Below are 27,230 nucleotides of genomic sequence, written 5' to 3'. Positions count from 1 at the left end.
TTCAAAGAAGACAGATAATCAGATGAATGAAATAAATGAAGGATATGAGTAAGGAGAGAGAAAAATACTAAAGAAAAAATTAATATGAAATACTGGAAGTGAAAAAGTAAGTCAAATAAAAAAAAAAAAAAAGAAAAAAACAAAAACAAAAACGAGTTTAGCAGACAGCTTCAGGTCCCTGAGATGAACTTCTAAACCAGGCACAGTTATGAAGGAAGGGGATTTACTGAAGCTTACAAGTCCAGGAGAATTTCCATAATGGCAGAAGAAGCTGGCCTGCTTTCACAGGTCCAGGCAGAGAGAGACAGAGAGAGAGAGAGAGAGAGAGAGAGAGAGAGGGAGAAGCCACAGGCCAAATCCCACAGCACACTTCAGGAACTCCAGGCACTTTGCGCATCTTTAGATGGAATTTCAAATCTACCACCACAGAGGTAGTTCTGGACCCTAAGATCCACCCAGTGATACCTCCCTCCAGCCCTCCAGCCAGGTGTCTGCAGATCTAAATTATAAACTATAATAAAACACTGAATATATTGGAGCCATCTATCCAAACTACCACATTCTACCCCTGGCTCTGAATAGATTCGTAACCATCTCACATTGTAACTATATTCAGTCCAGTTTCAAAGGTCCCCACAATTTTTTTTTTTTTTTTTACCAATTTAAGATAGATCCAAAGTCCAAAGTCTCATGTGAGATTTAATATTGTCTTTTAGCAGTGAGTCCTGAAAAATCAAACAATTATGTACTTTCAACATATAGAGGCACAGAGTAAACATTTTCAACGGGCATAAGGAGAGACTAGAACAATGCAAACTCAATAACCATCAAGCAAACATCAAACTTCTGCAGATTGAGTCTGATATAACCAGAAACTGACAGTTTCTGGATTTTCTAATTCTGCCCTTCCAGCTGAGCAGAGTAACCAGAGAAAACTTCCATCCCAGGCCAACAGTCAGCTCCATGGTAGTCCTTGCATAATACTGGTATATCCAAAACATTTTTGGGTCTTCATGAAAAACATGGTCCTTCTTCTAATGGCTTTGCCAGCCATTCAGGGTCATCACACCCTGCTTCATGCCACAACTCAGCAGCTGATCCTGGATTCACGTGCAATTCATGACCACTCTACACATTTTTCATGCTCCCAAGGCCAATACCAGGTGTACAGGACACAGCCATATTCTTAATTCAGGAACAAAATAAATCGTGACTTTGAAAACAGATTCCTTCTTCTGTCAACTGTTTCTGAGAGTCTGCATTTTTATGATAGTCTTTCCTCAGGCATCCTCTTCATTGTTATAATGTAAATCAGTTGGGCCACCTTTCCTAAGATTGCTAATGTGTTTGACAATAGCAGCTTTAGTAACCTAAAATCAGTCTCAGTGCCTGTAATTTTCATTTGCTTGAGGCTTTCTAACTTAAAATCTTGAATCTCTCAGTCCAATATCTTTAGCCAAGAACATCAGTCTATTACAAATTTAATCTTGATCCAACTCTCTGGACCTGGGTGGCAGAATGCAGTTAGTCCTTATGCCAGTAGCCCAGTTCCAACAAAGTTATCTGCAGTCTTTCTTTCCCCTTAAAAAGTTCACAAGTCAAGCTTCCAAGATCAATTCTTTCTGCCCTTAGCATTTTCAAATTCTCATCAGAATAGCCCATAATACTTGGCTTACCTTTCCAGAAAAGCATCTTCAGTTGCAAGCACCAAGTCCTTGCCCATTCCTCCAAAACAAAAGTTCTATAAAACCCAAATCCATGTGGTCAGATTCATCTTGCCCAATATTGTGGTACCAATTTCTGTAGTAGACAGCTTCAGATCCCTAAGATGAACTTTTATACCAGCCACAATTATGGAGAAAGGAATTGATTGAAGCTTACAGATCCAGGAGAATTTTCATAATGGCAGAAGAAGCTGGCTTGCTTTCACTGATCCAGGGAGAGATAGAGAGAGAGAAAAGCTTTGGGTACCCCTGAATATATCCTCTATTTTACCAGCTACTGGTGTCTATGTGTGCTATGGAGTCACACTTTCTGCTCATGGGTTCTTATATCTGAGGATTTGAAAGGGTCATACTTGGGCTTGTATTTTATCTGTTAATTGAATATCCTCCTTTGCCATTACTCAAGCTTGTTTTGTGCCAACAATCAGTTTTTGTCTCAGCAGATTTTGGTGCACTGAGCTTTTGTATCAGTCAGCTCCCCTCTAGGGTCTACATAAGTTCTTAGGGTCATACTCAGTATATTTGGTGTGGAGGCTTTGGGTGTGAAGATATAGTAGTGCTGAGTTTCTATTCTTACTTGTTACTGGAATTAGGGCTGAGCCTGTGCCCTGGCAGTTATAACCAACCAAAAATGGTCACCTATCCTCCATAATCCAATCAAAAGAGTCATGTAAGTAGTTAAAAGCAGGAAAAAGAGATGTATTCAATGTGAACATATTGGGAAGAAGGGCAAAGTGATCCAGTGAACATTCCCTACTCTTCCTTTGGGGCCCTAACATGAGGTTTGGGTTGAAACAGAAGATAAAAGCATAGCTGGACATTGTCATAGTATAGTCCTGTTAATCTCACTCAACTCTAGCCTGTATTAAAAAGTCATCAAAACTTCCTGGAGGCAAACTTCTCCTATGACTGACACTAGGCTTCAGCCTATTTCTTTTCCCAGCGTGAAATGCCTGAGGAAATTCCAATTCCTTGAGGCTAATTTTCTCAATAGTCTGATAGCCAAAGTGGAAGGCCTGGTGTGCCAGACCAGTTATGTGGGGTTCCCCGGAGGGGTCCCCGCTCAGGGCTGTCTACGGGACCCCAAGAACACTCACGCAGGACGCTCTCAATGCAAACCGCACGAGGTTTATTGATTCCGATGCATCGGGGCTCAACACAGATTCCTCTCGCAGGAGGAAAGGTGAAGAGCCCCTAGCCACGTGTTTGGTCAGCTTATAAAGGCTGAAAACTATAGGTATGCAGAGTCATAGGGGCTTTTCAGCCGTGGGTTCCCCTGATTGGGTGGGGCCCACGAGGCGGGCTCGTGAGGGTCCCTCTGATTGGGTAGGGCGTACAAAGGGCCAGGTCCTTATGGTATACTTTTTACAAAATGGAGGTAGTTGCATACTTTTTACAAAATGGAGGCAGTTGCAAAATGGCAGTTCTGTGATTCAGTGCAGTAGCAAGCAAGCCATATTACAGAAGCTTAAAAAGGCAAGTTAGCAAAGCAGCTAGAAAACAGAGCAGCAGAAATAGGGCAACTTTTATCCTTTCAGTTACACCCTGGCTTTGAGTGTAGGTTTGCTTTAGGATTAACTCCCTTCTTCCCCCAGTCCACAGTGGAGAACTAGCATGTGTCACTTCCCAGGATCAGCTTCATATAGGTTGCATATCTGTTATCCAAATGTTTGTCTTTCTGTAATTGCTTCTGGAACCTCACCTTGTCTTTTTTGTTTGCAGAGCTAGAATATGTGGGTATTGCTGGAAAGGGGGGGGGTCTCCATTTTTCTATCATTGATGTTCAATGCTCCAAATTTGAGTCTGTTATTTATTTTTGTTAAATCTAATGTTTAATGGTCCTGGATTTTAACTAGATGAAATTGGTCACATTTAGGGTGTTATGGCTATAGACCTGAATTTTATCTAGTTACTCACTGTCTGCAGTTTATTGCAGTCTCTGTCATGAGCATGCTATGCCAGAAACATAGCTGACCACATTTGAGTTTTTTCCACAATATCAGAATTTATTTAATAATAATAAATTCACAAGACACAATGGCTTTTTTGACAGTAATTTTCCAAGTATTCCAAGTTTCCTTGATAGCCCTAGCCAAAGCAGGTTCTTTTATTATAATCTTAATTACTAATATTAATTCTCACTTCACACATAACATATCACACAGTGATATATTTCTATGTATGTAGTTTAGAGAATGGTTACAAAGGGTTAAGGAGCCAAGATGTCTGAGAGATAGAGGAGCTGGAAGGGATTGCAATTGTCTTTTTTCTGAAGAAGCTGCTATGATTGTGCTGAGATAGAGCTGTAGCCAGACAATGAGTTTAAGCAGAGCCATAGAGTTGAGTCTGCCTTGAGGTGAGAAGGCAGGATTGGGTTGAGACAAACAAAGAGGTGAATTGATAGATAGCAAGTCTGAGTGGATGAACAAGTGAATAGGCAGCCAGCTGTTTGAGTGGGCTGTAGCAACAGCTAACACTGAATAAGCTGAAGCCTTTGGGAGTCAGGAGTTCTATGCCTATTTTTTCTTGCTATTTGCACCAGTGTCCAGATGAAAGGCAATTGGGATTTCTGCCATGCAAGTATTTGGTGCCCACCTCCTAACTAAGTCCAGGTGAGAGAGCTTCACCCTTTCTTATTTATGGTGTATCTTGTTTTTCTGATATGATTTCAATTATCCAATGTGCTTCTATAGTTCCATTTCTTCCCTGTAAATTTATAGGGTGGCACCCTTTCTACACCCAGAATATGTCATTTATCAGTCTGTGTGACATTGGTGGTGCAGGATAGATGGTGCTGTTCATGTATCTACTCACGTCATCTGCCATCTTCAAAATCTACTTGTAATATGGAGTTTCTTGGGGCAATGATACAATCTGAAAAACCACTGTGTCATACAATATTGAGTAACTTTAGGCACAACACAACCTGATCTCAACATTATTTCTCATCTTTCCACCTTTCTCATCTCTTTCTGTAGTCATGATCATCATTGGAAATGGAATGGAACACAGCTCTACGCTACAACAGCAGCAGCTTTAAGTGTGTTTTTCAGGGACCTCTACCCAGGCAAAACCTGCATTCATGCCTTCCACGAGGAAGGACATTTTAAGGTGAGCCCAATGTGAAGCAAAGTTGGAGATTTTATTAAAGATAATGTAGTAGACAGCTTCAGGTTCACTGAGATAAACTTCCAAACAAGGAGCAGTTATGGAAAAAGGGTTATTTATTAAAGCTTATAGATCCAGGATAAGTTTCCTAATGGCAGAAGAAGCTGGCCTGTTTTTGCTGGTCCAAGCAGAGAGAGAGAGAAGCCCCAAGCCAAAAGCCAAAAAAGACACTGCACACCACACTGCAATCCAGCTAGGCACACTTTGCATATCTTTTGATGGGAATTTGAAACCCACCACCACACCTTAAGCTACGTCCAGTGTCACCTCCTCCTACCAGGTGGCTGCAGATCAAAATTATAAATTAATAAAACACTGAATATATTGGGGATCATCTATTCAAACTGCCACAGATACTTTAATATATGCTTAAATTTGAGAATGAAAGAAAAAAGGGAACGATTAAGGCATACTCATGTTTAGGCATGGACTTCTCCATGGAGAGTTACAATTGATTGTATTTGTAGTAGGTACATAGAGAGGTTGGATGGCTCTCAAATTACGTTCCTAAAGGTTGCTAAGAAACTTACCCCTTTCTATTTATTTATTTTTTAAAGAAAGAGAGAGAGAGAGATAAAAGGCATGCCGGGTTCTTCAGCCACAGTGAGACTCCAGACACATGCACCCCTTGTGGTGCATGTGTATCATTGTGTGCTTGCATCACTGTGCATCTGTCTGGGTACATGGGACTTGGAGATTGAACTTGAGTTCTTAGGCTTTGCAGGCAAGCACCTTAACCACTAAAGCCATCTCTCCAGCACTCCCCTTTCTTTTTAACATTGTCCAGAGTGTAGTTCCAAACAAAGTTAAAAGTGTAAGCATTTTTATCAGTAAAGAAAGTAGTAAGGTAGGTTTATGAGGGCACTATCAAGACCTAGGAATTAGAGGAGAGTGCTAAAACTCAAGGCTATAGATCATTTTAGTCTTAAGGAGCAGCCTAATTACTATCTTGGGACACTTTTAATTGAGGTGATACTGGAAATTATTATATGTTTTTAATTGACACAATTTATATATTGTCTCTGTTGAGACACCCTTTGGAAAACAAGTATTATCTTGGTGGGCCATTTCGCCCCTATATGTGGCATCGAAAGCCTGAAATTTCTGACCTTTCTCAGAGGTAAAAGCAAATTACCTCTCAGGAGCAGAGCTGCCTTTTCTCGTGCTCGTCTCCAGTGCCACTAGCATCTCCCTGTCTTTTTATCCTGCCTCAGTGGTCAGGTGGTTTCCAATACCTTTATAGGAAACAGAAATGCACCTCTTATCCCTATTCTACTTCATTCCACATATGGTAATTCTTTTTGCTCACTTCCAAGTTCATTGCTGATTTCCTCAGCCTCCTTCATCCCATTATTGAGCCCACTATTTGTGCGTTTTATTCTACTCATTATATCTTTACTTTCCACAACTCTCATTTTCTTTTTTCTATGTTTATTGCTTGCCAAGATAGTTCTTTTAAGTTTTAAAGCATGCTTATGATTTATCCTTTAAATTTTTCTTTTAACTGGCTTCAAATCCTACTCAAAGAATCTCAGTATCTGTTTAATCTCAGTGTAAGCATATGTAAACTAATTTTTCCAATCAAATATGGGATATTCTTTTGTTTTTTTGGTGTGAGAAGTGAGTTTGATTGAAATTTGGAAAATTTACACATTACTTTATGAAACTTTGGGTATTAATTAAGTAATGAGTTTTAGCTAATTGGCTTCACTTCAGAGTGTGTAGGTGGGAGACTACTGTTGCCAGAACATTGTGTTGGCATCTGCAAGAGGAGCTTCATGTTATTGCCTTGTAGAACTGCATTCCTGTTTCTCCATCTGCTTCTGAGTGAACAGACCTCAGTGCTGACAAAGAGGACTGCGTCATTACCATTGAATGATGTTGGAAGACTTGATTTCCCCAATGAGATTCATAATCATCCCATGACCTCCAATGCTACGTGACCTTCACTGTCCCCATGACACTATAGTCATATGAGCTCATGTAATACCACCCTGAACTTCACCGACCCCATGACTCCATAGCAATATGAGATCATCTAATACCACCCTGACCTTCACTTTCCCCATGACTCTTTAGCAATATGAGCTCATCTTATACCACCCTGAATTTCACTGACCCCATGACTATAGCAATGTGAGCTCATCTGATACCAATCTGAATTTCACTGACTCTGACTCTTCAGCAATATAAAATTACCTAATCCCACCCAGACCTTCACTGACCCCATGGCTCTATAGCAACATGAGCTCATCTAATATCACTCAGACCTTCACTGACCCCATGACTCTATAGCAATATGGGCTCATATAACATCACCCCGACCTTCATTGACCTCATGGCTCTATAGCAACATGAGCTCATCTAATACCACTCAGACCTTCACTGATCCCATGACTGTATAGCAATATGGGCTCATATAACATCACCCTGACCTTCATTGACCTCATGGCTCTATAGCAACATGAGCTCATCTAATACCACCCAGACCTTCACTGACCCCATGACTCTATAGCAATATGGGCTCATATAACATCACCCTGACCTTCATTGACCTCATGGCTCTATAGCAACATGAGCTCATCTAATATCACCCTGACTTTCGCTGACTCCATAACTACATTTAAGCCAAATGTTGGAAAGATTTTATGATTTATGACATATTAGCTAGCCATTTACAGAATCAAAACAAAATCAGTACCAGAACTTATTAATGGAAACTGAATGACAGATTTAGCATTTTAGTGGGTTTAGCCACTTATTTTAAGTTAAGTATGCATCTGCAAAGTGAAAATAAATTTATCCACACAATGTCTCTAATATGTCTAGGAGATTAATAAGGTATACCTGTGAGGGATTATTTTAAATAAACTGAGGTTTATTTTAAGACCTATTTTAATTATGGTGGCACCATTCTATGGGCTATAATTCTGTATCTGGATTGTACAAAATGAGAGAGCTGGCTGAACAATGGTATTCATGACTCTCTGCTTTCTTGTTCTTTACTGACTGTGACCAGCTGCCTTAAGTTCCTGCTACCATCTCTTCCCTGCCCTGACAAGATGGGCTGTAACCTTGAACTTTAATCTGAAATAAACCTTCCTTAAGTTGCTTTCTTTTTTTTTTTTTTTTTTTTTTTGGTTTTGCAAGGTAGGATCTTACTCTGGCTACTCTGGCCCAGCCTGACCTGGGATTCACTATGTAGTCTCAGGGTGGCCTCAAACTCAGGGCTATCCTCCTGCCTCTGCCTCCCGAGTGCTGGGATTAAAAGAGTGTGCTACCACACTCGGCCTTAAATTACTTTTGTTGGGGTATTTGATCATAGCAACAGGAAAACTAAGACAATAGGACTAGCCTTACATAGTGAATGCATAACTAAAGGCCTTGTTTCTTTATAAGAAATCTAATATAAGAGTTTAAAGTTTTTTTTTAGAAAAGCTATTTAAATATTTCTGTTTAGCTTTTAAAATATTTTCCTCTTCCATAAACAATTTCTTTTAAATACAAACATTTTAGTAATTATTTATGCCTATATATTTATCTTTAATGGGATAAATAAAATCATGATTTTCTTTTTCATTTTCTAGGTCTTTTGAGTACATTAAATATGTTGCATATATGAGTTTCAGATTTCATTTACTTTCTCTTATCCTATGTTAAATTAAATATAATATATACTGTAACATTAATTCCTTGAAAATATAAAAATTCTGTAGAATTTCATATGTTCTACAATAGTGTAACTATCACTCCTGGCTAACCCTAATTTATTCACCTGAAAAAAGATCTTATACCCTCACTTTACATACCTTAAAAATCACAAATATACCTTCTATCTCTATGGGTTGATTTATTATGACTCTTTCATATGTCTAGAATAATTTGCCCTGTTTGTTTTGCATCTTGTTTTAAAGGTTCATTCATATTGTTATATTTAGCAAGTGTTTAGTGTTTCTTATACCTATTTTTACTCATTTTATAAATGTTTTTTATACCTGTTTTTACTCATTTTATAAATATGTATTCTACTTATGGACTTATTACAACATGTTCATTCATTAGTTGATGAAAATTTAGATTGTGTTTTCACTTTGGGCTATTGAATGTGTATGTGAAAGGCAGTGAGTTCCTATGTCTATTACTTTCTCTGAATTGCATCTAAGTAGATTTGCTGGGTCATATGACAATTCCACAATAACTTTCTGAGTAACTGTCCAGCTATTTTCCACAATTTTATATCTCTTAGAAATTTGTCTTCTAATTGCACCACTTTTTTGATTATGTTCATAAACTAGATGTGAGGTAGTATCAAATTGTGGTTTTAATTTGCCATTCCTTAATGACTATTATGTTAAGCATTATTTCATATGTTCATAGGCCATGAATATATCTTCTGAATAAATATCTACTCACCTATTTTTCAGCTTCCTAGATTGTGTCTTAATTTTATTGTAAAGTTATAACTGTCCTGTATAAATAATAATTCTTAGAACCTAATCAAATATACTATCTAAAAACATAGTCTCCTATTTGAAAACTTTTTATTTTAATAAATTCCATTTTATATATTTTCTTGTGATATTGGCTTTACATTTTAGAGCTATTTCTATGTGAACCTTTATATCTGTGTTTCTTATAATTCAGTGTCTTCTCAGAACTTTTCTGGGGACTTACCTATCCCTATGTTCCCATATGGCCTTCTGAATTCTTAGGAATGCAAAAAAGTTTTCTGAAGTCTCTAATGAAGCTACTTCCTCAAAGTTTTCTTTTAAACTTTCTAGTTAGCCTATTTTTCCCCTGAGGTTTGTTATCTATTGTCTCATATGACAACAGGATATTGAATGATTGCCTTTAATTTTTCCATCAAAAACTTCCAAATTAATGATTGATTACACTGTATGTGATCCTACCAGGCCATTTATGAATCAGATCAAATGCATATTCCCTTGATTGTGAATTCTTCTAGACAACCATCTGCCAATTACTAAAACTCTTTGGAAACTTAATCTTGAAGAAGTTCAAATGCTCATATACCCTTGGCAGTGACAATATGTTCTGATTTTTCCTCCTTTGGAAAGTTGATTGCCCCCAAAGGTTCTGTAGAACTGGAGTGGGGATTATGGGGGAAGAATTTCAAGTGTCATTTTCTAACCACTGTTCATTTACTTTTCTTATATAAATGCTATGGATGTTTGCTGATCATTGGGTAATTCTCAAAGTTATGAAAAAGTTTCTTTTCTGCATTTTTGCCAGTATTTTGTTTATGAAAGATAACATTTCAGAAGATCCTTATCTGAAATTTATACTAACAAGAATATAATGTATTAAAATGTCTTCAGGACTGGAGAAATGGTGTAGCAGTTAAGGCACTTGCCTGTGAAGCCTAACGACTCATGTTCAACTCTCTGGGTCCCATGTAAATCAGATACACAGTGATGCAAGGGCACAAGGTCACACATGCACACAAGGGGGCACATGCATCTAGAATTAAACTGCAGTGGCTGAAGGCCCTGGCATGCCAATTCTCTCCCTTTCTCACTCACATAAAGGAAAGATTTTTTTTTTTTTAAGTCTTCATGAAGTATGTCTGTTTGGAATGAAGATTCTTTGGCTTGAGTATTTTAAAAAGGAAAGACCTTGAAGAAGATTGGGCATGAGTAAAAGTAATGCTTTTCACAGAGGAATATTCCTTAAGCATGGAAATTTCTAACTATGTCTCTGAGAAGGAAAGTGGGCAGAAGGTGCTGATATGAACTGCATAGAAGATCTTACCATGTACATGCTCATTTCATATTCACAATTATTCTTGTTTTCCTTCCTCATATTTTCTGTCATGTATTTTAAAAGTTCTTAATTTTACTTTTCAGAATGAGTTTTTATTCTGCTTTTTATTTACAAATTCACTTTAATGAATTCTAAAAGAAGCAATGCAAAATTCTGACTACATGGCCATGCCAAAACTGACATTTCCAGTGTTGGCTTGTGTTAGCTTCACAAATAGCAAGAGAAAATGATTTAAGTATTTGTACAAACATATGCAATATCAAAAGATTTTAATTTTACTCACCATAACTTCCCAAATATCTTGCTAATTTTTTTAAATTTTTTAAAATTTAATTTATTAGTTTTCTTTTCAGCAAATACAGGCAGTTTGATACCATTGTTTAGGCTCATCCATGATCTATCCCCTCCCATTGGACCCTCCTTGTTGATGTAAATGGGTCGTGCATTGTGGAGTTAGCCCACAGTTGGCTAAACCTTCACTAGACCCTGAACCACAAGACACTGGAGAGGGTAGGATCAAGACTAATCTTGCTAAATTTATATGAGAATTTTTTTCTGAGATATAATATAAGGATTTAAATGAACATTGAGTACAGTAATGAAGATAAAACATAAACTTGAGTTTTTGCTATAATGTGACTTTGGAGTTATAAAGCAAGACTACATGGTTGAGTTATCACCTTTAATAAACTGTGAGTCACAATTTGCTTAACTTTAAATCTTGTTTTCAGATCTTTAAGGCTAAAATAATTTTTAAAACACCTTTGGTTTCTTGTGATAACATAATAAAATATTCATGGAGCTTCTAATACAGTTATGAACATATAATTTCCTCTACTTATTTAATGAGTTTAGTTCCTTAGCATTTAAGGGCATTAGAACACACATGCTCTAAACACATGACTGTACTATTCAAGGAAAAGAGGGCACTAACATATGATGTATCCATATGAAATATGTAGTTAATATAATAATAATGATAATAATAACAATATTAATATAATAATAATTTCTATTTTTCAAAATGTCAGAAACTAAAGTGAGCATTTGAAGTAAAAAAATAGTGCTTTACTTGAAGAGGGATTTCCTACACAGCTTCTGTCCTTGCAAGTGAGCCAACAAGCTCTCAGAGTCCACTGAAAGAGCAACAGTAGGGGCTGTGATAGATCTCATAGATGCTTGTTACATCCCTTGCAAATCAGCAAGCAATGATGGTACTTTAACAAAAGGATAGAGTAATTAGAATCAGAATGGAAAAAGTATGGAAACTCATTCTGGAGATGACACTCTGACCTTGCTTTTCAATTACTAGCCTTGTGATCCCTAGCAAGTTACAGAGCACTCTGAATACCATGTATTATATCATAGATACAAAGGTGGTAATAATACAGGACAGTGGGATGTCTTTGATACCATCTAAACCTTTCTTGGCTCTGTGGTAGGTTTTTAACTCAGGAGCTAATGTTCCAGAAGCTCATGGCCACAGGACACTTCCACTGAGTCAGTAGCATACAGGTTCTTGCCTTGTGAATGTGATGAATGACCAACACAGACCACAGAAGATGAGGATTAGGCATATTTTATCATAGAGCTTACCAGAATAATGATAGAAAGTAGAGCTCCTGGATAACAGGTCCCTACAGATGAGTATTTTAGGGGAAAAGGTGATGTAAAAAGCTCCCAAGTTGGGAACAGTCCAAAGAGGCCATTTTCATGGTGTCTTGGATGGAAAGTAAAGCACAAATCCCTTGAGTGGAGAGGCTCCCAAGCAAGTAAAACACAGCTTTCTTTTAATATTGAGGATATTAGTTAGGCATGAACTTTGGATGAACTTTAAATACATATAGAGGACCTTGTTTAGTCTGTTGGTCATGGAGAAGAGTACACACTCAAAATAATAATACTTTACTGAATGGGAGATGAGCTCATCCACCTAGTTACCATGCCAGGTATTACCTCTTGTTTCCAGGAAAAAGAGTTAAAGAAAAGTGACATTCTCCTCCTTACAGGCTCAGGACATTTCTGATTTTTAGCCAAGAAGAAGAAGGAAAAAAAAAAAAAAAACCCCACTCACTTTTGGGTTTATGTTACTCTAAAGTGTCTAACCCATTTCTATCTTCTGTTCTTCATCAGCAAGACTATATCCTCATATTGGGCTGTATTAGAAAGAACATTTCCCCTCACAGGCACTCATAACTATTCCAAAGTGAACATTTTTAGACAATCGTTTTCTTTACTGGTTTTAAGATTAGGTAAGGAATAATTGAAAAAATTTATGGTCAATAGTAGTGTTAGGGGGTCTTACAATGCTTAGGTATTTCTTTTTTTAAATTTTTTATTAGTTAATATATTTTTATTAATTAGTTTTGTTCTCAGTGAATACAGTCAAGTTGGTATCATTGTTAGGTCCGTCCATGTCCTACCCCCTCCCTCACATCATTTTCTTATTTTCTTGAGGCTTCTTGGAATTCATCCTTGCATTTCTTTGTCTTCATTTAGCATCGCCAGCTGATTTTTGAGGTCCTCTTTTATTTCACTCTCATTCATATCTCTTAACTGTCTTTGAACTCCTTCCATTTTCTTATCTATTAGGTCTAGTCTAATGATCGCAGAATCCATGTGATTTTTGGTCCTTTGTTGCTTTTCTGCAAGTTCTACCAGTAGCTTGGTCATGGTTGCATTGGTCATAGCTTCATTTTGGTGTTCTGATCCTAATGAGTCTTCTATGTTTTGGTTAGAGATGTTCATTGTAAGACTGGGTGATCTAAATGAATTTGATTGCAGTCGATTTTTCATGTTATTTCTTTTGCGCTGTGGTCTGCCCATTACAGTGTATTACGAAACTGTGGTCTCGATGGGCAGGGGAACTGGTGCCTCTTTGGGGAGCTGGCCTGGGCTAGCTGGCAGGCAAGCAGATGGGTAGAGTGGACTTAAACTAACACGTGGATCAGTGGATCAGCCTGAGCTTAAGCACAATGGCAAGATAAAGCAGCCTGAGACCGGATGCCAAAGCAGTCTGAGCTCTCACTTGGTGGAATGCCAAAGCAGCCTGAGCTCCTGCATAGCAGGGGTGCAAAAGTTGCCTGAGGTCTCATGCAGTGATGCGCCAAAGCTGCCTGAGCTTGAGCTGAAGGTACACTGAAGCACCAAGCACCTAAGCAGCCGAAACTCCTGTGGTGGAACACTGGGACACAGAAGCAGTCTGAGCTTGCACGCAACACGACACTGGTGGGCAGCCAGTGGCAGACAGGGAGGAGATTGCCCCTGAGCTGGCATGGGTGGACAGGCAGAGTGAGCCTGAGCTCACATGGGTAGGTGAAATGGGCCTGAGCTTGGCGTGGACTGGCGGTGGCCAGAGCAGTAAGTGGGCAAATGGGCAGAGCAGGCTAAGCTTGTACAAGTGGAGATGGGTGGTGCACTTGTTTTGGGAAGATGTACCTATGGAGCCTGAGCCCCAGTGGGCAGAGCCTGCCCAAGGTCACGTGTGGATGGGGGTAGCAGGGTAATTGCCCCTATGCAGTGAGGCAAATGGAACTATGCTGGCCTGGGTCCCCTTTCTTACAGTAAGTGCAGGAGTATCCTAAAGCTGGGACTGTGGGTATATGGCAGCTGCTTGGGGGGATTTGGTGGGCTACCAGTGAGCAAGGGAATCAGCAATTTGTTTTTTCCCCCTCTGTGCCCTCCCACTGGCAATATAATTTCTCTACCCTAAAAGACCCAGTGAACCTTTAATGCCTTGCCTTTCTTTCTCTGGGATGTGTCACACAGTTAAGCCATCACCATCTTGGCCCTAGGTATTTCTTTAGTTGAAATAGTCAACTTACAGAAAAGAAAGATTTCTTTTGGCTCAGTGTATGCTCAGTTGATGTCATTACTTTTGGGCCAGTGCAATGCAGGATATCTTGGTAAGGAGTGATTTCATTAGAGGCTTCCATTGTATGAATAGGCATTTTTGGTGGTAGTGCCCCAGTTTTCTGACTTTCATTGGCTTTTTGCATTGCTGTCTACCCATTTTAGGGAGACCCCTTATTTTATTGAGGAGGAAGCAAGTTTTTGTCCTTTAGTCTGTGCACCTTCTGACTCAGGTGATCAGGAATATTGGCACCCAGTGGCCATTCAGTATACCAGAGAAAAAAGCCTTATTCCGTAGCTTGCTCAGGGAGTAGGTGTCCCCAAACAAGGCACAATGGAAACTACAAGGACCAGGGGAGTGTGAGGAGCTGGGAGTAGTCTGGAAATAAGGGTCTGGCCTACTCACTTCATATCATTATGCCTGACCACACACACTGTGCAGGTAAGCCAGACCAGGGCACTGGGAGGAGCCAGGAAACAGGGTGTCTGGCCTGCTACTCCACACTACCACACCTGCCCTCTGTCTGTTATTTTGTAACTTTACACATTAGCATACAGAATTTCAGGTATCACTATGGACTTTTCTTTTTAAAAACATTTTGACTTTTTATTAAAAGGGAGATTGAGGGCTGGAGAGATGGCTTAGTGGTTAAGCGCTTGCCTGTGAAGCCTAAGGACCCCGGTTCGAGGCTTGGTTCCCCAGGTCCCACGTTAGCCAGATGCACAAGGGGGCGCACGCGTCTGGAGTTCGTTTGCAGAGGCTGGAAGCCCTGGAGCGCCCATTCTCTCTCTCCCTCTATCTGTCTTTCTCTCTGTGTCTGTCGCTTTCAAATAAATAAATAATTAATTTAAAAAAAATAAAAAATAAAAATAAAAGGGAGATTGAGCATTGGCTCACCAGGGCCTCTTGACTCTGCAAATTAATTCCAAACACACGTGCCACTTTGTGCATCTGGCTTTATGTGGGCACTGGGTAATCAAACCAAACTAGAAGGCTTTGAAAGCAAGTGCCTTTAACTGATGAGCCATCTACCATGCTCTATTATGGCATTTCAAACACAAATTATTTGTTTTATTCTCTTCCCCTATCTTCCTTATACCTGTGAAAAATTTCTGAATGCACATCAGCCTAAGACTACATGTGTCCTGCATCTGTGGTGCTTCTGACGTCATTCATCAGGTTGCAGCACAGGACTTCATTGCAGCCTCAGTTCAGACACATCACACATATACTTTGCACTGTACATATTATGCCACACGATACCAAGGAATGCTGCCTGAACACCCTAGCTTAGTGTTAAGACTGTTGTATCTTATGAATTTCATTGTTTTACTGTGTATACAAAGTTTTACACTCTATAGAAAATTATGATTTAATTATGAAAAATTAAAACTTTTAATATTTTTTAAACACCTGTCATTTCTCAGCATGTAGTGAACCAAATTAATGAATCTCTCAATTGTGTTGTTAGAATATTTGCTTTTAAAAATTCAAATGACACAGTCAAAAAATAGTAGAGAGAGGGCTAGAAAGTTAAAGCACATTCTTGTGAAGCCTAAGGACCCTGGTTTGATTCTGCAGGTCCCATGTGAGCCAGATGCACAAGATGGTGCATGTGTCTGGAGTTTGTTTGCAGTGGCTAGAGGTCCTGGTACCCTCATTCTCACTCTCTCTCATTCCCTCTCTCTGTCTCTAATAAATAAATAAAAATAACATCCTTAAAAAATATTAGAGAGTTCTCAAAAGAAGAAATATAGATTGCCTATAAACATCTATAAACATATTCTATATCCTTAGCCATCAAAGAAATGAAAATTAAAAATGCTTTGAGATTCCATCTCACTCATGTCGGAATGGCTATCATCAAGGAAAAAAAAAAATCAGGGCTGGAGGGATTGCTTAGCACTTAATGCATTTGCCTCAAAGCCAAAGGACCCAGGTTTGATTCCCCATGACACATGTTAGCCAGATGCATGAGGGTGCAAGTATCTGGAGTTCATTTGCAGAAGCTGGAGGCCCTGATGTTCCCATTTTCTTTCTCTGTCTTCCTCTCCCTCTTTCTCTGTCAAATAAATAAACCAATAAAATATAAAAACCAAATTAAAAACTAAAAAGTTGAAGACATAGCACAATAAATGCTTGGTAGGCTGTGGAAAAAGAGGAACCTTTCTACGATGTTGGAGGGAATGTAAACTGGTACAACCATTGTGTAAATCAGTGTGGAGGTTCCTGAGACAGCAAAAGTAGATTTACCATATGACTTAGCTATACCACTCCTAGGCACATATCCTAAGGATTCTTCTCACTTCCTTAGAAATACTTGCTAATCCATATTTATTTCCGTTCTATTTACAATAGCTAAGAAATAGAACCAGCATAAATGTTATTCAACTGATGAATGGATAATGAAGATGTTATACATTTGTGGAGTTCTATTCAGTGTAAAAAAATGAAACTGTGAAATTTGTAGGGAAATGGATGGATCTGGAAAGGATTATACTAATTGAAGTAACCTAGGCCCAGAAAGCCAAACACCACATGTTCTCTCTCATATGTGGATCCTAGTTACAAACATTTAGACTTGTATGTGAGTTGGAATAAAACTCAGTAGCAGAGGCCAGTAAGATAGAAAGAGGCTATAAGGAAGGAAGTAGAAGGGAGGATTTAAAGAGAGGTATATATATATATATATATATATATATATATATATATATATATATAAACAGATGAACAGATTACTGGGGATGTAATAACCTAAGTGAAGTCAGGAGGAGGTGTTGAGTAAGAGAAGCATGGAGAGGAGGTGTTAATAAAACTTTAAAATGTTCTGAATAAGCCAAACGAAAACATACTTTTTTGTACAATGGCACAACCAGAAGCCACAGATGGTTAGTAGAAAAATTTCAGTGCCAGGGATGGAATACCTTCCAGTGAGTCATTGGCCAAGGAGGCCCCTGATTCACCCAAAATATTACAGGCTATGACCAAGGCTCTTGGTTTCCCAACAGAAATAGATGGTAAGGCCCTATTGTTAAAATCTACACATGTTTGGACTGCAGGTCAGTGAGAAATCAAACTGGAGCTCAACTGAAAACCTATGGATCTGCTGACAGAAAGCTGGAAAAAGCTATGTTGCATGTAAACCTATTGGTGAAAGAAGCCATAAACAGTGATAAGCAACAGTGGACTTTGCAAACCATATGTTTCACCAGCCAGGCCAAATGAACCAACAGGTACAATAATTGAATGTCTGTTATGGGGTAAACCAATTGCTATTTGGACTAGAGGCCTGCTCCATGGGAGCAAATACATACCTGGTACTGAAAATCTAGTCAAAAGCCTATGGTATGGAGGGTAATGAGCCCTAGGGGAGTAATGCTTTTTTTTTTTTTTTTTTTTGTCTGGATAAATGCATATATTATGCTCACCAAACTGTCATTTAAGCACTTTTCTTAGCATTCATACCCATATACTAATGCTACTGTCACTTTTGGTTAGAGAAGCTTTTCTGTTCAGATGGCAGCGACCGCTGGGATGACTTAAAAGTCTCCGTAGTACTGAGAAGAAGTGGCAGTGGAGTGTTCAGCACTGAGTCATCTCTATCACATCATCCAAGGCTCAGGGTGTTGAAGAGGTGATGCAAAGAGTGTAAGAGCCACAGGAAGGTTAGAACAACTTACATAATGCAATCTTACAGACACAAAATAGCCTGGATATCCATGACCTCACAGTGCCTGGTACTACCTACATAAGACCCTCATAATAGGAGGAAAAGATGATGCCATCAAAATGAGAGACTAATTGAGAGAGGGAGGGAATATGATTGAGGGTAGATATATGAAGGGGAGAGTAGGGGAGGGGAGGAGATAATCATCATTTATTTTCTATAATTATGGAAGTTGTCAGTAAAATGTTTAAAATTTATTTTTGAATCACTGACTCTCAATTCATCAGAAATTATTAAATAAAACTTGGCTTGAAATTTAGGACAAAGTGTCCAACAATTTCTGAAATGGCCCTAAATACACTTTGTTCATTTTATTCTATGTATTTATGCAAGGTAGTGTATTCAGCATTGATGGTTAAAAGATCAAAATATTTTCCTGAAAAACATTGAACATGCTTTACATCCTCAAGTATCAAATATTCAGGCACTATTTAATTCTTCATGTAAAACTCAATGAACAGGGCTGGAGAGATGGCTTAGCAGTTAAGCGCTTGCCTGTGAAGCCTAAGGACCCCGGTTCGAGGCTCGGTTCCCCAGGTCCCACGTTAGCCAGATGCACAAGGGGGCGCACACGTCTGGAGTTCATTTGCAGAGGCTGGAAACCCTGGCGCGCCCATTCTCTCTCTCTCCCTCTATCTGTCTTTCTTTCTGTGTCTGTCGCTCTCAAATAAATAAAAAAAAACAAAAACAAAAAACAAAAACCTCAATGAGCATACCTATCTCATTAGTATACAAATTGTTTTCTTCTTTAATAAATGGTAAAATTATATGTTCACTAAATAATTGTTTCAAAATACATCCGTAAATATTTCATTCTTATAACTATTTTTTAAAAGAATTTATTTATTTATTAGAGAAGGAGAGAGGGAGGGAGAAAGAGAGAGAGAGAGAATGGACACGCCAGGGCCTCTAGCCACTGCAAATGAACTCCAGACGCATGCACCCCCTTGTGCATCTGCCTAACGTGGGACCTGGAGAATTGAGCTGGGGTCCTTAGGCTTCACAGGCATGTGCTTTAACTGCTAAGCCATCTCTCCAGTCCTTTATAACTATTTTATCTTTATACCCAAAGAAGCATAAAAAAAAGTCAAAATGTGGTCACGAGGGGAGAAAGTTTAGGAAACCCAGCTCTACTTTGACACCATTCAGAGAAGTTGTGATGAGTTGCTTTGAAAACAGATCTGAAGTCAGTTTTATTACTTTCAATTCCTTTTATAGAAGTGCCTACCTAGTACTGATAATTTCTCAGCCTTGGGCAATTTTATGTTATAGATAAGTTGCTCCAGTCCACCATCTTTAATTCACAAATCTCAACATTGTCATCATACCCCAAAACTCTCATTTAGAATTCTCCATGAATACCACTTGACAAGGATCACCTCTTTTTGTAATATAGGAATAACTTACTATATAACTAAATATTCGTCTCTGCCCTGTTATCAATGTTCTTCATGATGGTTTTACATTTTGGGGGGTGAATATTACTTTACACTGTATTTTTGGCACACTGCTGACATTTTTACATCTGTACTGGAGATTGTCAGGCACAGTTGAGGGCCCCTGGTCACTGGAGGTCAAAGCAGGCCTGAGCTGTTAGGCAGGACTAAGGGCACCAGGCCACAGGAGGTTGAGCAGGCTTAGACCTCAATAATCTTGCCTCAAGACGGGCATGAGTGGGGCCGCCTGGTGGTCCTGATAAGACTTAGATTTCATTTTCCTCATGGCCATGTGACCTTTAACTGCTCACCCAGAAGGTCCCTATATGTTAATGAGGTATCAGCCAACAGCCTTCACACAGCCAATCATCCCCCTGTGACCCATAGCTGTACCTTTTCCTGCCACTACATGAACGCTTATAAGCCTGTTCCCCCAACAAATAAATGAGGTGTCCTCTGACACACTCTCTCAGGTATTTCTTCCCATTGCACTCATGTCCACTCAAGACCCTGCTCAGCACTTGTCTGGATGCCTCTGGGAAACTGGTGTGCACTGACCCCAGGGCAGCCAGGAATCACAGCTGGTTCCTGAACAGGAACTCTCTGAGATACGTTGGAATAGGTGAGTGCTCCCCTTGAGGGATATTGGCCCCTGTGGCCTCACCTCCCTGTTTAAAGGCTGGCAGATATCTTCCTTTCTTCCTTTACTTTTGGTTCAGGTTCATGCCATCATGAGGGACCAAATAAGGTGAACGAGCAGCTGATGTCTCTTGGCCAAGGCCACTCCCTGGCCTTGATTGAAGTCCCCAAGCCCACTGTTCAGACCCTGACAGCCCGCTTTGGTGTTGGCAACAATCTTCTGTCTAGTTCTCTGCCACTGAAAAAACCAGTAACTCAATGACCTCTTAAAAGCCTGTAGGGTGGTCACTAGTCTCTTAAACTTGTGGACAGGCTTGTGTCCAAACCTTTAGGGAATCCCCCTGGTGCTATCCAGCCCTTGGGAACATTGACCTCTGGTCTTGGCATCTCCACTTTTTTTTTTTTTTTTCCTATTATGGGTAATATCACCTTCCACTAAAAGGAGTCACAACTTTAAGTTTTATGAGCACTTCTCAAGGTTAGAGACATTAGGCTTTCCCAGAAGGAAGAAGCCATCTCCTTTTGGGAGGAAGTCCTCCAGATTTCCCCCTAGATGATTTCTGGGGATACATATGACCCATATGTATGTATCATATGTATGGACCTGCATAGCTTATCTGGCTAGGAGCTGAGAAGTCCTCCTAAGTCCAGCATGCCAAAATCAGATGATGCTGATGAAGAAGTTCTGGAGAACCAGCCAGTGGTGAATATCAGCTCCCTTGAAAAGGCTATAGAAGAAAATGGAAAAAATAATGACCCCAGACTCTATCATGCCCACCCTTTACTCACCCTTTCCACCCTACTTACCTCCAGATCGGGGCTGTGCCTCTCACCCCCATGCCCATGTTGTATGTGTCAAAAGGATCCCAACATGATGAATTTCTCTGACCAGGACCTTCCTCCATCTGTCCCCTTACTTACACTCACACAACAACTATGCAAACTTCGCAGTTTTTCCTGTTAATAATGTCCAACCAACGCGGGCTCAGCCCCTACAATGGTATTCATATCAGGCCAATGACCTTAAAGAACTCAGACAGACAGTCAGGTAGGATGGGATCCATGTCCCATGGACTAAGTCCTTCCTCTAGAGACTATGGGGCTCCCTTAGTGTCCCTCAGGACTGGTGTGATATCTGCCAGTCTTTGCTGCCTAGCCCCCTATCCCTTCAATGAGAAGCCTTCTATAGAGAGGAATGCCTCCAACAAATAAGGAATGAAAGCCAATCAAACATCCTCTGGGGCTTTGATGAGTTGTTCTGACAGGGTAATTTTTCCATAGAAGTCCAGCAGGGCCAACAGCTCCCAGGGTACTATGACCAAGTCTGCTTCTGTACTCTTCAAGCATGGGATAAAATAACCTTCCCTCCAAGACAACACCTCCTCCTTGCTGTTCCTCCATCAAAAACCAGAAGAAACCCTCTCTAATTTTATATTAAGAACAAAAACAGATATAGAAAGAAAAATTCCCGACCCTACTGCCAGAGACTTCCTCCTCAAAAACATCATCTAGGAGGTCATGACCTCAGAGTGTAGACTGGCCTGCCAAGGCCTCAAGGATGAACATTATGATAAATGGATAGTTGCTACCCAGGATATTGGGACTGCCTCATATGAGGCTGCCTCCTTAGTACAAGCTTTTGCTGCAGCCTTGAGGACTAAAGGAAAATGTTTCAATTGTGAAAAAGATACATTGTGAACTCTCCATACTAGACCCCTGAGATGAGTGCTGGTGGGTGGAGGTGATAGGAAAACTTTATCCTCATGGCCTCTCATTATCTCCCTCCCAACCTTCATGTCTCTAGACATCTTGTGCCTGTCCCCCACCTGGTTCTTACTCACCACTACATTCTTTTTTTTTTAATATTTTTGCTCATTTTTAATTTATTTGAGAGCAACAGACACAGAGAGAAAGACAGATAGAGGGAGAGAGAGAGAATGGGCGCGCCAGGGCTTCCAGCCTCTGCAAACGAACTCCAGACGCGTGCGCCCCCTTGTGCATCTGGCTAACGTGGGACCTGGGGAACCGAGCCTCGAACCGGGGTCCTTAGGCTTCACAGGCAAGCGCTTAACCACTAAGCCATCTCTCCAGCCCACTCACCACTACATTCTTTCACAGGAAAAACAAGTCATGGAAAAGATACAAGCCACCATAACCAGTGCACAATGCATTCAATATGTGGCCAACTTTCTTCCCTTTACTAATCACCCCAGTGCTTCTAACTGCTTCTTTTGTGCATCTACCACTTGCCCCCTGCTAACTGAAGTCCCTATTAATGCCACCCTTGAATACCCCACATCTACAGCAAGCTAACCCCAACTCTGCCTTACTGTTATTCCCCTCTTTGGTACCAGTCAAGGTATGCCCCTTTGCCTGTCCAGCTCCAAGTGGGCCAGAGCTGAATGTCCCTCCTCCATAACCAGGACCACTTTTGTCAAGACACCTGCTCTCCTATGGTGCGAAGGGCTAACCATCCCATGCAGAAATGTTTCCTCTCCCACTTATTTTCCCCAGTCTTGATTGTTCCACAGGTGTATGAGGTCTATGAGGAAAAAGAGGCAGCCTACCAGCTCTGCCTGCACCATCCGAGAGAGACTGTCATCCCTCCACTGGTGGGCCTCAGCCTGACACTGTCTCTGGGTGCCTCTGTGCTGCAGGAGCCACTCTTGTTCAGACCAACCACCTTGCGGGGGACTTCCGAAACAAGATGATATGCACTACCAACAGCCTTAAGTCTCTTCAGAGACAATTAAACTCTCTTGCAGGTGTGCTACTCCAAAACTGCAGAGCCTTAGACATCACTGCCGAACATGGCAGGACATGTGTGGTCTTGGGAGAAGAATTTTTTATTTTTTTGTCAATGAATCAAACGTTGAACAAATGTTAAAAGTCAAAAAACTCTTAAAGGAGCAACTTGACCACTATAAACCTGATGACATCACCACTTGCTGCTGGGATTAAAGGTATGCTCCACTATGCCCTGCTTGCCTGGGTACTTTTGCAAAGAAGCCAAGTCTAGGTGCAGAGAATATTAAAAGGAGATTGGAGAGATATGTCATTGTCCGTGACAGGCTAAGTGACCTCTGGCAAGCCATTTCATAGGTAGTGAGGGGTCGGGTTAAAGCAGTGCTTTTCCATAGTGCTTCAAAGAATGCTCTAGGGAGTGTCTAGAAATTCCTTTTCCTAGATCCTAGTCCAAATCAATGAACTTCACATTGTTGGGTGATCTGGTTTGAGTGTTTTTCAATAGCTTTTCTAAGTGATCTCATCTTGCAGCAGGGATTGAGGACCATGGGCGGTATGATTGATAAGCATTTGCCCAGCCCCCACAGTTTGTGAACTATTTCCATTTACTTCCTTTGGAGGGAAATTTCTAATATACTGCAACTGTTTTATTCCAATTGTTGGTGGAATTTCCCTTGTATAAGTCACAATTTCAGTGTTAGGCAATTTGTAAAGATAAACATGACAATTTTGCACTTTGGCAATTTCTTATAATACATAGCAGCAGAAGTGGGTTATTTTTGGGTCACACTGCCACTCAGTGTGAAGCAAGTAAGCAGGTGGAATTGAATATATAACAGTCATTTGACAGTGTGTCTGTGACCCATAGGACTGGCTGATTCTCTCAAGGGATCTTTCTATATCAGCACCAAGATCAGGACCTAAAGTATTCTGAAATCTATTCCATCCAAGAAACCATTTAACTTGACATATAGGAAACCTTTGAGTAGAACTCCAAACATGAAGGAGGCAAGGTGGTGCTAATGAGCAGTTGGGTGAAAAACACAGATCATATTAACTGAATGCAAATCTTAACAGAATTAAGGCATAACTTGGACAACCTCTGTTTAACTGCTATGTGTACAGTATGGTAGAAGCTGTGCATCTAAGGCATCTAAGGCCAAAGTTCTGATCTGTAATATGAAACTAATAATAGTGATGCTTAATTGGATTACATTGCTACTTGGTTGAGATGAAGCACACAAAAAGGTTAGCTTATTGCCTGTTACGCTGTAATCATTAAAAAGTTATCTATTATTAGTACAGTGACTGACTGTTATTATGTTGTTTTTATTGATATCTGGCCAATGTTGGCTCCAGGCAAATACCCAGTCATACACTTATTGTCAATCTTTGAGTTGTACATTCTCAGCCTGGTCTTCAGGCCTGTGGGGTGTGGGGAAGCTGCAGGTGGAGAAATCTGACCAAGTGCTTCCCTTCAACCCTCCTTTGCATCAGTTCAATGCAGCTCTTCCTCAAATTATCTGCTCCTTGGACCAATCCTCGGTGACCAAAGATTTTTGGAGTCATTGTTCTGTTAGCTTCTCATGCACTGATAAATTCATTCAAAAATTTATTCATTTATTTATGTCCTTGTTTAAGCAATATTTGGGAATGAAATACATTGAAACATTTCCTTACTGAGGTAGAAATCACTGCAGACAATGGAATAACCATAGGTCTTTCCTTTTCTTCTGCTCCGAGTGGACAGCCTGCTTCTGAAACAAGTAGGAAAGACCACAAAAAAAAAAAAAAATAGCATGCTGCTACTGAGAGGCTTACTTTTCTGTTCTTTGCTCTATACTTGCATTCCATTCCAGGCTTCAATGATCATATTTTTGGACACACAGCAGTCTTTGGTGGTTTGATTCAGGTGTCCCCCACAAACTTATGTGTACTGGATGCTAGGTTCTCCCACTGATGGCAATTGGACATTAATGCCTCCAGGACGTAGTGTATTGTTGGGAGTGGGTTTATGGGTGTTATAGTCAATTTCCCCTTGCCAGTGTTTGGCACACCCTCCTGTTGCTATTGTACACCTTATGTTGGCCAGGGGGTGATGTCCACCCTCTGCTCATGCCATCATTTCCCCTGCCATTGTGGAGCTTCTCCTCAAGCCTATAAGGCAAAATAAACCTCTTTTTACCACTAGCTGCTTTGAGTTGGGTGATTTCTACCAGCAATGCGAACCTGATTGTAACACAGTCCTCCACAGAACTGACTTTTATTCCCTGGAAGTATGACAAGTTTACATGTGGTAAGAATAGCAGTTGCATTATAGGGCTTGAAATCCTGAGTAAAACTGATTTCAAAGCCGGACATGGTGGCACATACTTGTCTTCCCATCACCTGAGAGGCTAAGGTAGGAGGATTATGAATTTGAGTCCAGCCTAGGGATAAATAGCACTAGCCCTTCCCTTCCCAAAAAGGGACTTCTAGAGAAGAAATGGCATAAGGAAAGCTTGCTTTATTAGTATCATTGAACTTCATGCTAGACAGTGACAGTGAGCCTAGGTGAGGCTTTCACTGGGGTCACCTGGTCAGTACCACAGGAGGCGACATGCTGCAGCAAAGTTTTGAAGATGCTTTTTTTGTCCTGTCTATGTGGAGACTGGTGAAGAGAATGTCTAGGGCCTTGATGTGCAGCCTTTGGTTTGCAGTAGACCCTCATTCACCATTCTTTTAAAGACCTGCAAGGAACCTTGCATTCCTGACATTTGTTCAGTCTTACTCCATTCAGCTGTGGAAAAATCTAGACTAAAAATTTTTCTATACTTTATGGAAATAATGCATGTTTATTATTGAAGTTTATTTTAGAAGAAATTCTAGTAAGGAAAATAAAACTACTTTTATCTGACCTTGTGTATCAATGCATATAAACTTTACCTTACGTTTTGTGTTTTATGGTGCTGTAAAAGATGCTGCAGATTCAATAACTTATAATGAACAGAATTTTTTTTGGCTTATAGTTCTAGAGGCTAAGAAGTTCAAAATTAAGGGACTATCACCAGACATTTTTTATAGGGTCAATGGCTACACTTCAAATAGTTTACAGCCCTGTGGTTTTGATGCATACATTTATTTGGGTTTACTGTGTCTATTTGAGTCTGTTTTGTCCACCTATTATTATATAGTAATATTCCTATACCTCTTCTCATCTTCTTTGTTCTGAATTCAACATTATCTGATATTAATTAATATACCTACTTCTGTTTTCTTTTGATCAATGACTCTATAGCATGTTTTTACATGCTGTTAGTTTCAACTAGCCTAGATTATCATATTTAACATGAATTTCTGTGTAGGTAGATAGCACATAGTCATGTTTTAATACACTCTGCCAATTTGTATTTATTGTATTTAGACACTTTATATTAAATAACATTGCTCACATGTTATGATTAAGTTTTTCACTGTGTTTTGTGTTTTAAAACTTATTTATTTATTTGAGGGAGAGAAAGAGAGAGAGAAAGGCAGATAGAGAATGGACATCCAGGGCCTCCAGCCACTGCAAATGAACTCCAGATGCATGTGACACTTTGTGCATCTGGTTAACATGGATCTTGGAGAATCAAACCTGGGTCCTTTTGCTTTTGCAGGAAAGCACTATAACCGCTAAGCCATCTCCAGCCCTTGTTTTTTGTTTTGTTTCACTATTTTCCTTGTTCCTGAATGCTTGTGGACTACTTTTACTTTTTAGAATAATATTTTGTTTTATCACAGTGGTTTTGAATGTTTATATAATTTCAGATTCATTAATTCTGTCAGTGCCACTTGTGGATTCATATTTCACATGGAATACCAATGCCAGAATGCTGGTGCATAAAAATTGCTCTCCTTATGTGAACTCTGTCCTCCCCAGCTGATAATATAGTTCAGCTAACTCTTCTGCATACGCTGAGGACCACTAATGCCTGAATAGATGTCTTCATCTTCTCTTTGCTTCTGGATTACTCATTTTGTGCTTCCACATCCATCTGGCCTCCTGTTGAGCTGTTCTTCTGGCATATAGCTGGTAATAAAATGTCAAGTCCCTCTCTTGTTTATCATCATTGAATCTTACTAAGTTCTGCCTGGAATTAGACCTAAAACTATTACCACAGAACACAAGGCCT

The sequence above is a fragment of the Jaculus jaculus genome, chromosome 2 (genome assembly GCF_020740685.1).
Source record: "Jaculus jaculus isolate mJacJac1 chromosome 2, mJacJac1.mat.Y.cur, whole genome shotgun sequence".
In the NCBI taxonomy this organism is placed as follows: Eukaryota; Metazoa; Chordata; class Mammalia; order Rodentia; family Dipodidae; genus Jaculus; species Jaculus jaculus.
Note: the sequence above shows the minus strand (reverse complement) of the source record.